Source organism: Chenopodium quinoa, unplaced genomic scaffold (genome assembly GCF_001683475.1).
Source record: "Chenopodium quinoa cultivar QQ74 unplaced genomic scaffold, ASM168347v1, whole genome shotgun sequence".
In the NCBI taxonomy this organism is placed as follows: domain Eukaryota; kingdom Viridiplantae; phylum Streptophyta; class Magnoliopsida; order Caryophyllales; family Amaranthaceae; genus Chenopodium; species Chenopodium quinoa.
The window spans coordinates 1013779-1029090 of record NW_018742980.1 but is presented as its reverse complement, the minus strand read 5'-3'; positions in this window follow the sequence as shown (position 1 = coordinate 1029090).

Here is a 15312-nt window from a genome sequence, read left to right as displayed (position 1 = left end):
CACTTTGTTGTTATTAGCTCGAATTAAATGAAATACACATACAAACAGACAATATCAAAAAAGTCATACATGCTCAACACTTTAACAATCTTGATGAGCTTTGGCTTACAAGATTTATCGAATGAAAAGAGGCCCATCTTTTGGCCTACTGAGAAGGGATATGATGATTACACCAACACAAGAGGCAACTTTAAACTCCATGAAGATGATCCCATGTTTTTAACCTTAAAATATATCCATCTTTTTGGTAGCCCTTTTGAGCTTCATCAATTGAGCCTTACTTATTCAACCTACATTATTCAAAACCTTGGGATGAGAATTGTGCAAAGAGATACAAATGAAAAATTGGGGGAACGAAACATAAGCGGGGGACACAAAGTTAGTCTAAACCCAAAAAAGAAAGAACCAATGCAAAAGAAAGAAAAATCGTTCTAAACCCAAAACCAAACTTGTCAAAAAAAAGAAAAAAAAAAGAGGACAAGGAAGAAGGCACCTAATGTAGAAATTGTTGTACAAAGTAGGAAGGTTTAATTTGAGTAACATCAAAAAGAAGGGATTAAGGTAATATACTTGAGCCTGTCCATTCTTCGTAACCCCAAGCCTAGCCACGTTACAACCATGGAAAGGCCCTCCTTGTGGTAGACCATAACCATGTACCACGAAAGTCATCATTCTACAGAAATATGACCCACCTTAGGCCTTTGCACATATGGACCTACTATTGAGTAGTTATGCCCATACAAAAAGTGCATAAAGTGTTGAGCAATGAGTATAAAATCAAATAATTTGGATGATTTTATAGCCATTGGCTTGATTACATCATTTTTATAGAGCAATCGAATCAAATTAAATTCGATGTTTTCCATATCTTTTGCGAAAAAAAATAAGGTGACTACCAGTTCCAAAAAAAATCATCTTATTTTCTTTTATTAATAGGGTTATTTATTACCAAGGTGATTCAAGTTCTATATACGTTGCCTAGAAAAAAGACGAGTGAACACATTAATTGATTTGATATATTGACAGGCTCGATGTCAACATTAGATGTCTCCTACACTTCTTGAGCATTAACCATCTCATTTAGAGCAACTTATATGGCCGCCAGCGTAGGATATATTCATCCTCTCTAAGCGAGGAACATTGATTGAACATGATCGCTATATGAAAAAATAATCGTTATCGCTATTACACGTATACCTCACTGCCAAGTCATCACAATGATTCAACTATTAAGTCAATAATCCTTGCTTTTCGAAAACATGTCTAATTCTTTTTCTTTATTCTTCTATGGGAAAGTTGGATTCCCCTTCCTTTTTTATGCAAATCCGTCTTTTTGTTCATTTCTTTTTTGGGGGGTAAGTCGGGATAATCCCTCCCATTGGCAACTAAAAACTCCAAAAATGATAAAAATTTTGCTCTTTGCCTCAATGGGGGCTCAATAAACCCAGGACATCCCCACTTCTCTCTATTTACAGATTTGAACACACTAATTATGTTACAAAATCAATGTCATGCAAAGCTTATTACGAACCATCTTAATAACTTTAAATGACAAAGGGAAGAACATTACTTCCTACTTGATCAAACAATTCATGATAAACATATGCAAAATCCCACAAATTGGAAATACAAATTTTGGGGCTTCAAATAAACATGAGAAACATCCCCTAGTATATGTATACATGAATTCCAAAAGCCACCTAAGTCTATACTTGGGAACTGCAAAAATATAGTTCAATTCTAACTTATGTTTTGTATTATGACCATATTTTGGAAAGTGATTCTAATGATTTTATAAATTATTCTAACACTACATCAAACCTAAGTTTGATAAGTATTCATTTTCAAACCATGGTGCCTGTTTAATTGGAAAGAACTTCACTTTCAATTAACAAAAATATGACAATGATAACAAACACTAAAAAAGGAGAGATAACAAGATTAGACATACAAGAGTTTGCTCACATTTTCATATCATTTTTGAAATTAGTTGCAAATTACAACTTACTTTCATCAATTTTGGACAAAAAAGTCACACTCAATTACAAGCTAGACTTTTCTTTCCATATTGGGTCTTGTTTCGAAAATAACATGTTTATGTTTTTTACGTACTAGAAATAGTAACTTTACTTTATTGGACCCTCTCAAAATTTTAAATTCTAGTTCCAAATAATGTGTTTCCTACTCTCTCAAAAAATAGTTTTCAAACTTCCCTTTCTGAATTTTTGTTTCATTTTCTCATAATAAATAAATTTTTAGATTTTCCATAACCTTTTGGACAATAAATGCGTATCCATAAATATTTCTAAAAGGAATTAACTAAGATTCGACTTCTTCTTATCTCAAACTTTTTCTCGCCTAGTCATCGTGCGAATATTGTCTTAAGGATGGTTAACAAACCACCTACAAGATCAAAATCAAAGATTGATAAGAACAAAGAAAATATATATTTGAGACATTGTTCTAAGTTAACTCTGAGAACAATCTTACCTCAATGATCTCTACAACATTTGGAGTTTAGGTAAAATTTACTAAACCTTAACAACAATTGTTTTTGGTTTATAAACAAGCAAAGAACTAACTTGCTTTCTTAAACAGGACTTTAGCTAAAATGCGTAAGTCATGTTACAATCCTAAATGTTCCCAAGACACAAAACATGGGATACATAGGCCCATCGTGATAGCCTAAACAATTACCCTAATTTTAGGGCTCCAACACTTGAAGAATAGCAAAAATGCGCATAATCCAACACATGGGGGCTCCAATATCCACAATAAACAAAATGAGATATTCATGGAATTCGAGCTACTTTCGAGAATCGCCTAAACTGTAACTAGTTTACGTAGATCTCGAGCCTCATAATTTTCAAATGCATCACAATGATGCAATAATCATTATGTTCATTTGAAAACTAAGTATGAAACTGAACTTGGCCATAGAACAAGCTACAAACATGAACATATCACATATATGAGCCATTTTCAAGTTCAACTTCGATAACTAATCTTAGTGCATAATTGTTATTTCAATACTTCAATTTACTCTAGAGATTATAGAGTATGACTAGTATAGAGTGAAAGAAACAAAATCATGAGTATCAAAATAGAATTCAAACGCATACAACATGGCTGCTCATACGAAATTTCAATACTCAATCGTTCATCATGAAAATTGTATCAAGACGCTTCAATAACACACTACTAGAAAACAGTCAATCAACGACGGAAAAAATCCGTCGGAAAACCCTGAAATTCCGTCGGAAATCATTGTCGGAAGACCTTTTGTAGGTATTTTGCGATATTCCGTCGGAAATTCCGTTGGAATAGACCGTTCCGACGGAAATTCCGAAGGATTTTGTTCTGTCGGCGCTTTTGTTGACTTTCAGTGTAAATCCGTCGCAAGTTTCAGTCGGTGGGGGAAATGTTCCGACGGAATTTCCTGTCGGAGGCGGGATATTCCGACGGAAAAATCCGTCTGAAAAATTAAAAAAAAAAAAAAACAGCCCCCACCCCACCTGCCTAGACCACCCCCACCCCCGCCCACACCCAGCGCCACCAGACTACCCCCTTATCCACCACACCAACACTGCCTACCCCACCCCCTGCCCCCTTGAATACCCCCCTACCTACCCACACCAACGCTGCCCCCTACCCCCCTGCCCCTAACCCATACCACCAACCCACACCACCCCACAACCACCTTAAACCACCCCCCCCAAAACCCGAAACCACCAGATCTACCACCTTAAACCACCAACCACCCACCATTACACCCCCAAAAATTAAAAAAAAAAACAAAGAAAAAAGTCAGAAAAACCGAACCACCCACCATCACACCCACAAACTGAACCACCCCACCACCAGCCACCACCACCCCACGAAACCAAAACCCTAACCCTCCTGGAAAAACGAAAAAAAAATTACTGAATTCGAAAAAAAAAAAACAAAAATTACAAACACAAAAACATACCTTAAAACTTGAATTGAGTTCAAGTTTGGTTTATTAAGGCCAAATTTGACCATGAAAAGTCTAGGTCTACACTTTTCATGGTCAAATTTGACCACAAAAACCATTAAATCTTAGGGGAAGGAGAAGGGGCGAGGAAGGAGAAAGGGGAAGGAGAAAAGGGGCGAGGAAGGAGAAAGGGGAAGGAGGAAGGGGCGAGGGGAAGGAGAAAAGGGGCGAGGAAGGAGAAGGAGGAAGAGGAGATCAGAGAAGAAGAGGAAGAGAAGAGGAAGGAGGAGAGAGAAAGGGAGAAGATGAAGGTTCCGAATTTCTGGAATTTGGGTATTAGGGTTGAAAATTTTCTGGAATTTTTTTTTTATATAGTAGGACATTCCGACGAATTTTTTCGTCAGAAATTTCCGACGGATTTAAATTCCCTAGGAAAACTAACTTTCCGACGGAATATTCCGTCGGAAGCCTATTGTTTCGAGGGAATTAACTTCCGTCGCAAGAATTCCGATGGATTTTCCGTCGCAACGAACTATTTCTGACATAATGTTCCGACACATCCTAATTCCGTTGGAAAGTTCGGAATTTCCGACGGAATTTACGTCCGCCGGAACGATTCCCTCGGAAAACGGCCTATTTCTAGTAGTGAATATAAGACAAGAAATTTCATGAGTTAAGACGTAAATAAAAGATTTCTAAGTTCAAAATTAAGGGGTCTTTGTTTTAAATTCTCTATTGCTGCACGAATGAAAAAATTGAAAACAATGAAATTTTGCAAAGAGGATAATATCTAGTTTCTCAAGCTTCAATCAGTAACAACATTTGAGCTCAAAGGAAAGAATTCAAAAGTAGCGAGAATAGAGGAAAAAGTTTAACAATATTTCATTTTCCCTCTTACTTGTTCTAATAAATGACCAATATTACTAGACTTAGCAAATTGCGTTTGTTAAAACTATGAATGGTCGATAACGATTTAAAAACACTCGTTTAATCGTTTCAAAGATCCTAGTTGTTATCATAATAAGACTAAACACGGGATTTCTAGACCCATTTTGAGCAACATGAAAGGGTCCAATTCTTAAAAACAAACAAGTTATCGAAGCCACCCAATATTGGAGGCTACAACGCTCGGAAATATAAAATAGGGGCTCGAAAGCCCAAAATATAGCCAAATTACACCAGTTCGATGATGTCTTCAAAAATTTCCTTAACTAACTAGTTTTATCCAAATATTGAAATCATAGTTTTATAAGTGAATAATATTAACTATCGATTATTGTTATCATTAATAAAACCAATTTTGCAACTTAAGCATGAGTCGCAAGAACAATTTCTTGCAATTATCAAAGTTCAGACTTTCAATCCTAAATTTAATGCATAATTGTCGTTCCAACACTTCAATTTACATTAAAATTGACGAGTATAGTCCATATGAGCAAAGAGAAAAAGAAATAGGTTTAAGCACGAATTCGGAAATAAAATGAAGAAAAAACATATCTGCTTGTGTATCCTCATACATGACACAATACTTGACCACTTCACATGAAATTTGTTGCAATTTATTCCTCAAACATGTCACAACGACATAGAACAAACAAATTCATGAAAACAAGTCGAATCAAATGCCTCTAATTTAAAAATTAGGGTTCTTCTTTCGATTTTCCCCATTTTGGTGACCAAATTCAAAGTTTGGCACAATAAACAAGGAGCAAGATTTACTTTCAACGATAGCGAAAATGGAGCTCTAAAGAAAGAGATCGAAAATGGCGAATGACGAAGAAGAGCACGAGCCGCGGATCATGTTTCTTCAGAATTGTTCGTTGTTTAAGTTCTGCGCGCAACTCACAAAGTTACGCGAGACAATTGCACGCAACTTCTAATATTGCGCGACACCTCAGCGCAACCCTCAAAGTTGCGCTCGGATACTGATCAGTCAAAATGACCATTTTCCCGGTTTTTGTTTTGTCTTCCTAACCAAACGTTTTAGCTCGTTGAATTCGCGCCTCACAGGCTTTCTCGCGAAGTTTTTAAAACCTTCAAAAACCTTTTATTGCTTTTCATCCAGCATTTTATTTTCTTCTTTGATAGTCTTTTGCATCATCCTACATGTACACCGTGCTTTGTGCCTGCCTTAAGCGTACGTTTTGGTTGTTTTTCATGAAGCGTCTTAAAATATCCATAATGGTGCTTTACGTAAGAGCTCCCATAAACAGTTTGGCATTTTCCTATACTTCCCTTTTAGAAATGTCACGTTTTTCGTATTTTTACCATCCATAACAAAAATACAGTGTATCGTACAACGTAAAATTGTATGGTGTATCGTACAACGTAAAATTGTATGGCATATGTGCTGCGTAAATTTGCACTAGCAACGTGATCTGCCTCCCGTAAAAAAGGGTAAAACTTCTGTTTCTTCATTAGGTGTTAGCTTAAACGAGTCGACGAGCGCGCCGAACCATCGGGGGTCAGACGCCCCCCATTGGAAACAAATACGGTTAGCTAGGAAGCACTCTGGCTTTACCGGACAGTTAAAGTGTCCGTCCACCCCCGTATAAAGAGTGGCCCTTGTTGAAGCCGCACCCATTTAGACACGTGCCCCTAGTCCTAAGACGCGTGTTTTCATCTTGTGGACAAAACTGCTGAGAGAGTTGCCGATTTTCTTCTCTCTCACTAGATTTGGATATGTACCTCCAGTCCTGAGACATGTATTTCTATCTTGTGGACATCGAGCATTTGTTTTGACAGCGTATGTCAATCTTTTATTCAAGTGCTAGGCTACAAATGCCGTAACACCCCCATTTATCATCTTTTACTTTGTTAAAATCATGGACTAAAGTTTCAATGATATATCGAGGGACTTTAGAGCGCCGATGACATATTGAGAGGGTATCATCCTCTTTACTCTTTTAATTTTCAACCCAGTACCTTCTCCTAACATGACATCACCCAGGAAAGCCTTTACTTGTAAAAGCGTTCTATGCTAGTAAAAGGTCAATCTAGATTCTTTAGCGCACTAAAACTGGAAAAAAAAACCTTTTTTGGTCTTAGCAGCTACTTGTCTTGAACACTTAGCGAATCGAGAATAGTTTCGACATTCTCAACACTATTGAAAGATTCCTTATCCCTAAGGAATTTCACAGAATGAGTCTCAGATTCATTTCCTTGGCTACTTTTATCATCGTCTATTCTAGAGTCGATCAAAGTGGGGGCTAACTGTAGACATCTACTATTGGTCCCTTGTCCCAACCGAAAGTGCTATGACGATAAATAATTCCATCTTTGTGCTAGATTGGAGTGAAGAATGCTTATGGATTATTGATTAAGGCCTAAACACATAAACCAACTAGCTTGACCCAAAATGAAATAAACCAAATCTTGTTAATACTAAGCCCGATCAGTATTTAGGCCAAATCCCGAAGATTAAACCTAATTTTGACATATTTACAAGCGCCTAGGTTAAAATCTAGGGCTGCCGCAGGAAAAACTTCGCGCAACTCAAGGAGTCGCGCTGGCCTAGTGCGCTCAATGACAAGGTTGCGCGTGACACCCAGCCCAACCACCAGTGATGCGCTTGCGGAAGATTCGAAATTTCATAAAAATACTGAATCAAATCTTACTATAAAGCCACGCGTTAGACCATAGGTTACGCTGCCTAAAGCATCGCGGCTTAATCACTTGCGTGCGGCAACCGTGCACAACCTGTTTAGTTGCGCGCACCACCTGTTGTGGCAGAATGTCCGAAACCCTAAACTCACCCATTCCCTATAAATAGAGGTTCAATACAAGCTTTGAACACACAGAAATTAACCTAAAAAGTTAGCAAAAACTTTGTGAATTTATGCAATAATCATTCCTCTCGTCCTAAACACTCATCGTTTAATTGTTTGTTCTTACGGTGGAGGTTCCTAAACAAGAAGGAGCTCATAAGTGTTCTATACAAAGATCTAGAATGGAAAAGTGGTAAATTCCCGAGCACTTAGATAAATCACCTTTCTTTTCTTGCTTAAACACCTTTTAATCAATTAATTAGTGTTGTTTGATCACCTTAAATTAACTTTAATTAATTAATTTCACATAGTATTCTTACGTTAATCAAGACTAGAATTTGAAAAATTAATTGATTGTTTTATCACTTAAGTCAATGCGAATCTTGTTTTATTTATTGTTGTTTTCATGAATTTGAATTAAATAAGAATAACGACATTCATTGCAATGTAGACTTTATGTGATTAGTGTTTGTAATTAAAATCAACTAACTTAGTTTTAGGTATTACGTTGCATATATTGTTTGGTTATGAAATTGTGAAAAAGGAAGAGCTAGTAGAGGCCGCACTTAGGCTAGAATAGCGATTACTCCTAAAAAGTAATGTTATTTTAGTACCCTCGCTCCAAACTCATTTCTGGTACAAGTAGACAAATTTGGGCATGGGTAAACCTATGATTCATGCTAAATATCCCTTGAACTCTACTTGGGAGAAAGGCATGAACGAGGTTTATGAGTTTTCCTAAAACTCAATGGCGACTCCTTATTAGTTTCTTACAAAAAAGCGTAATGATAGAATCAATTCTAATTCAAGGTTCCCCAAACAGTCAAGAATTCAAATCCTAACACCCTCAAAAGTGTATAGTCCTAGGATTTTAAAGAGCCGTGGCCATAGAGGAAGTGGGATCCCCAATGACGGGCTACCCTCCTCACACCCTTGGCTGCCTCATCTTCCTTAGCCGGCTCTTCCTCCTCATCATCATCTTCATCATCTTCCTTATCATAACTTTGAACGGGGGAGGGGGTGGCGACGAACGGGGAGATAGGCTCCCCAACAGCAGTGGCTTCGTCTTTAAAGGAGACATAGTCCAGGCGGCTAACGAAGCGCTCCAGATAGTAATAGACCTCACTGATATTGAACATCATAGAGAAGGCCTCTTCAAATCGGTTCTTGAGCTTCCTCAGCTCACTGCCGACTCATCATTTCGAACCATTTCTTGAGGAGTGGTCTTCTTGGAATCCTCCACCTCCTTCTTGAGACGTTTGACATCTTGATTGAGTTCATCCGTCCTCTTCAAGACAGCCTCCAGGGCTTGGCGGCCAGTTTCGAACTCTGCCTTTTTTTAAAGCCTCAAAGCCCTCCTTCCATCGGGAGGCGTTGACGACCGCCTCATCCCTCTCCTTTTGGAGAGCCCCACGAGCGATTCGTTCAAGCTTAAGGGCATTGCCCATCTTCACTATGTCCTCATTTTGCTTGGCCAACTTCTCGCTTAGCGCATTAATGGCGGCCTTATGCCGGATCTCCTACATGGCCAGTGTTCCGGTTTTCTCGCCCTAGACTTTCTTTATAGTGTCCCAGGCCAACTTGATATTTTCCTGTTCTTTGCAACGCCAGTCCAAGAAGGGGGTGAGCCTAAGGATGAGCTGCGGACGGACGGAAACAAGCCAATAAAAGAAGAAAACAAGTGAAATAATAGACTAAGTACCAAAGTTTGGGAAAATCCTGATTACCTAAGCGCAGTTGTTTATCATTGGGTCGAGGAACCCCTCGTGGATTCCTCAAAATTTGTCCAGCACGTCGGCGGGGACGGCCCTAGCCATGGCCTCCCGTATAGCCTTTCGGTCGGCCTCGGTCAGTGACTAGCCAGGTGCCTGTACGTCCGTCTCCTCGGCGACGTCTGCAAAAAAAGGATAAGTTAGAAAATAGAAATAAGGAAAAAATATCAAAGCTAGGTGAAGTATCAGACTTGGTACCTTCCGAGAAAGATGGGGGCGCTTGTTGACGCCTCTCTGAAGAACGAGAGGGTTTGGATTGTTCCTCGGTCTCCCAAGGTTGCGGCTGCAACCCATCGTCCTCCTGGGAAGCTTGCGGTCGCTTCCAAATCTCCTATAAGAACTCGACATGCAGAGTCAAGATGTTTTCTCTGGCCGTTTGGTGAAGGGACGACTCTCCCTCTTCGCCCTCGCGAGCGGTTCTCTTGTGGGCCACATCAATTTGCTGTGGCTCCAATGGCTTAGAGGCCCCGCTAGGTGTTAGCCAGGGTTGGTCTCCTTTAGGCTGCTCTATTGTAGCCTGCGACCTTGGGTTGGCTGCCTGCTCCCTTGAGGAAGTTTTGGACGAAGTAGTCTTGCGAGTTTTGGACGACCCCCCATCCTTTGAAGCGGATGCCGACCGCTTCCTCGCTAGCTTCAGAGTAGCTTTCTGAAAAAGAAAGAAGACAAGAAGTAAGACTTGTTGTCCGAGCAAAATGGGAAAGGACAACCTTCCCAACATACCAGCTCGGCAAAGTTGGGAAAGACCAGTTCGTCCGACTGACAGTAGGAAGGATGCCCTTCCTTACATAGCAGGTCGGACGCAAAAAAAAAAATAAAAAAAAATAAAAAATAAAAAATAAAAAATAAAAAAATTATAAAATAAAAAGAAGGGAAAAATATGAATACCTCCTTAGCCGCCTCATAGCTTTGTCGAAGGAGTCGGTAGCGTTCAAGCTGGAACTCGGACATATATGTCTCGCCCTTCTGCTCTAGGTCTAGATTTGACATGGTTTCATCTGAAAAGAAAAAGAACAAAGTGTTAGAATATATTTCAAACAAAAATAATTCTGATGGTTAAGTCACGAAGTTCCACCTTGGGGGTAGTTTTTCCACAAGCCACACGCCGACATGAATACTGGATCCCTGATCCAATCAGTTAGTGGGATCCAGTAGGACGGCACGGCCACCAGTCGCGGCTCAACATTAAACTTGTTCATTCGCAGGTTAAATTCCTTGTTGCTGGTCTTGATGCGATAAAAACGATGCTTCCAGTCGCGTCATTTGGACGGCTTGTGCAAAACTACTAAGTAGTCGAGACGAGTGTTAAGGATAAACCGACCGTCCTTCTAGGCATTCATATGCACCATTGAGCGCATCTCACTAAAAAAGCAGGAAGCTGGGGGTGAAGCCATTTCTTAGGCATGTCACCAAATAACCAAAAATATTGGCCCAGTTGTCGGCACCAACTGAAACAACGCAATGTTCTACTCGCCCAGCAGCTCCTGGACAAATGGATGAAGGGGAAAGCGAAGGCCCACCTCAAAGACGGCTCAATACATTGAAGCTCTGGCTTTGAGCCCCTTCATCATCTGAGGCAGCTACCGAATTAGAGCGCCTCGGTGGCAGGATATGGTAGCCTCTCCCAAGCATGAGAAATTCCTTGAACTTCTCAAATTTTTCATGAAGGAAGGCGAGGGCTACATCGCCAACCGAGTAGAAAAATGGGTCATTGAGGTTGACCGCATCAACTTCCTCGTCCGCTGGTCCAGCGTCCAGGTTCTCTGCCGCTAATGGTTCGAGGTTCCTAGCCGAACCAAAGTCAAAGGGTTGCACTCTGTCCAATTCAGCAGCTCTGGCCGAGCTGCCTTCTTCTGAGCCCTGGCCCCGCTCAACAATCACAGTGCTCTCTAGCACTAAGGGTCTCTTACCCTTATCTTTTCTCCTCCCATCGGCGTCCGCCCGATTTCCAGAAGGAGGAGTGCTGCGAGGAGGCAGGTCGGACGCGTTAGTAGCGTCTGCCTGAATGTTTGTTGAAGGCCTCTCAGAGATACGCAACCTAGTCATCCTAGCTGAGCTAGTGTTTTGTGATGGGGATTGTTGGGGATTTTGGCCGGACACTCCTCTTCGGCCAGACCTAGCGTCCGCCTGAATTGAGGAAGGAGGCCTATTAGAAGAAAGCAGTTCGGACGGCATCAAGACCGAGCTGGTATATCGTGAAGGGTGTTGTTCCAGATTTTGGTCGGACGCCCCAACATTAGCTTCCCTGATCTCCCTGGTTGAAGACTAGGAAGGGGAATTTTGTTGAATGTTCTGCTTGGAAAAGGTGGCAGTGACTTCCACCATAGAACATGCGCTACCACTAAATGTAGCATCCGTATCATCTACGTCTGTATCATTTGGATTAACAGGAACTAAAGGGTCGACTGGGCAGGGACAAAGAAGAAAAGGTGGGGGTGAGTTTGTACACACTAGAAATGGACCTACTCGAAAGTGAAGATGAGTCGTCTCCATCCACTCTAGACTCCTCAATCCTAGGCGAATGGCAGACCTCATGAGGAGAGACGGACGAATTTGAGTAATGTGCTAGTTCGTGTTAAAAAATAAAAACAAGTATATGAAAAATGAAGAATTAAAAAGAAGTAGACGCTTTTGAAGATCTTGATAAGTTGCCCGGCAAACTCAAAAACTCAAGCGGAAAACGCAAATACTCGGGTGAGCTCTGAAAGATTACGGAAGAAAAGCACTTTCTCTCTCTAAAAGCTCTGATTTCTCTCTAGAAAACACAAAATGCAAAGTGTTTTATGAAGTCAAACAAGTCCTATTTATAGGCAAATTCATGAGGGCAAAATGGTAAAATTACCTTTCCACCTAGAAGATCAAACGGCTCTTTTTGAAAATGTAACCTAGAAGTCTAAACGGTTAAAAAACCACTCCGTCAATATAAACGAAGAAGATGAACGGTTACCCAAACGGCACGTCAAAGTAAACGGCCAGATTAACACATCTAAACCGTTGGTCTGGAAAATGTAGAGGACAAGTGTTCTACCTGATATTAGGCGGCACCACATGTTCGTCTGATTTCAAGACTTAAGTCCAAACTGAAATAGAGCGGACAGTTCAAGGCAATTAGCCCAAAGAAATGCTTCCCAACTTCAGGCATACGGTGCAGTCCGCCCCATCCAAGGAACTGCTCAAACAGACCGGTACTCAAATGTACCCGGACGAATGAAAATTAGAAGAGGTGGCCCGTGTGGTACGAGCCACCCCTTCAAAGGGGCAAATAACTAGGGTAAAAATACTATACCCCTTCACATAGACCAATCCTATAGTGACACGTGGCCCAATGAAAGGGCGACACGTGTCCCAATAAGAAGGCGACACGTGGCAAAGCGTAAGAGCACGTGAATGAGAGAAAGCCTCCTTACATCAGGAGGCTCAATTCCCTAAAAATGTGCATGAAAAGGCGCCCTTTAGGACACGTGTCCTACTCTGATTGCACCGCCAATCAGCGCCCACCATTCCAGGTCATCAAACCCTAGATGGCACACATTCCCACCCATTGCATAGTAAATTGCTCTAACTTCTCTCTACTTTCTCTCTCCAAATATTCTCGTTTTCCGATCACTAACTTGATCGTCGAATGCGAATATTACGTCAAATGGAATATTCGTTGTTTTGCAAGTGTCTGCGGTCGTCTGGTTATATTCACTACCTGTATCTCGAGGAATTCCAAATAACCCGAAACAACTTGGGTCAGGTATCGAGTCAATTTCGAGTCGGGTATATTCGGGTCGGGTCATTTTCGGGTCTAGTATGATCGGGTCATGTTCGAGTCAGGTCAAAATCGGGTTGGGTCATGTTAGGTTGTTCCATTTGTGGATCAAGCTTAAATTAATAATTTTTTATGTTGTTATTGTTGTAATAAGAACTATTAATTCGTTTAATGAGCTTGGCTATGGTTGGAGATGAACAATTTGAGTCATTTTTGGCACCAGACATTTTGGGACATTTTGGATTTCGGATTTATTCGGGTCAAACATTTTGGGTCAATTCGGGTTGGGTCAACTTTGAGTCGGATCAGTTCGGGTGTCGGGTCAAGATCGGATCAACTCCATTTTCAGGTCGAGTATGGGTCGGATCGGGTTGATTTTGAGTTTCAGGTCGTTTTTTTGGGTCGATTACGGGTGACAGGTTGGGTCACGATCTGAGTCTGGATTACCAGGTCTAGTACTACGTAGATCTTAACGTTTAGAACTTCTTTGTAGATATGTTCATTTTTGGCATAGTACCCAAAACCTTACTAATTTAATATGCTAACAGTACAACTGTACAAGCTAGAGTATAGTTGGTTTCTTTTGAGGCTTTTTTTTTTTTCTTTTTCCAGAATCTATTGCGTCCTCAATTGTAGAACATCAATTATGCTTTATTATTGTGATGGTCCTTCTGTTGACAATCAGGCCCTCGACTACTTTAGTTTCTTGATCAAATACACCATTTCAAGAAAGACTTTACATTATAAAAATATATATATATATAAAAATAAAAAATAAAAAAAAAAGTCCAAAACCAATCAATTATGTTTTAGAGCATGTTTGGTAAGATTTTTTTGGGTTGGAAGCGGGTTCAATTAAATCATTTCCATTACCAAGTGTTTGGTTAAAAGGTTTTAGTAATAATTACCCTTACCTAAGGGTAATGGTTTCCACTCATTTATTTAAAAACAAAGGTGACAATTATCCTTTCTCTCCTCAAACAAGAATAAAGAGAGATAGCTTTAAGTGATTCATTTTTATGATTAAACCAAACAAATGAAAAGGAAAGCGTTAAATGATTCATTTCTTCCCTCTTGTTTGTTTCCTTTTCACTCCATTTTCATTATTCATACCAAACGACCCCTAAGTGCTTATGTAAATTTGTTTTAGCCCCTATATAGTGAAGAAGAATAAATGAGGGAGAGGGGTTAGCAAAGAGGAAGAAGAGGAAAACTAAGGAGAAATTTTAAATAAAGTTCAATTTGTATAGGATATTGAATCATCTAGCGTAAAAAATTAAAAAAAAAATTAAAAAAAAATTGAATAAAAAATAAAAAAAAAAGGTCAGGGCCCTGAGAGCATCAACATTAATTAAGGATATATATGCTTTTAGCTAACTTTATGGGTGGCTAAATAGATCCTTATTGATGCTCAATTAGCTAAAAGGATCCTTTTAAGAAAAGGAAATGGTAAACTCCTCTTTCTTAGAGCATAAACAATGGGGAGGATGAATATATACTTTCCTATTTTCTTTCTTTTTTTCTTTAATTGACACATCATATTCTCTTTCTACCACATCACTTCCCACTATCTCCATCTTTTTCCACTTTTATTTTATTTTTAATTTTTTCAACATCAATGAGGATCCTTTACATATACTCCACCATATATATTCTCTCTCCTATTAATATAATAACTTATTCATGTAGTGGCTTTAAAAAAAACAAAAACTAAAAATAATATATCTTTTTGCACAAGAGCCAAAGAAGAGGTTCCTATCCATTAAGAGGAAACAACCATTTCTTCTTCTTAAGAGGATCCTCTCCCCTTCTTGCACATCATTGAGGATCCTTTTAGCTAAAAAAAAAAAAAGTGAGCTAAAAGGATACAAATCCTCATTGATGTTGATGCTCTTAAGAGGAAACAAATCCTCGGCCTCCGTGCCAAAGGTTTGATTATTTTTATGTTTTCTATTAAAAAATAAATATTTTTATGAATAATTAAGTATATTAATAGGTCCTTCACAAAAAAAAAATTATATTAATAGGAAAGAGAATATATGATAGGATATATGTAAATAGGATAGA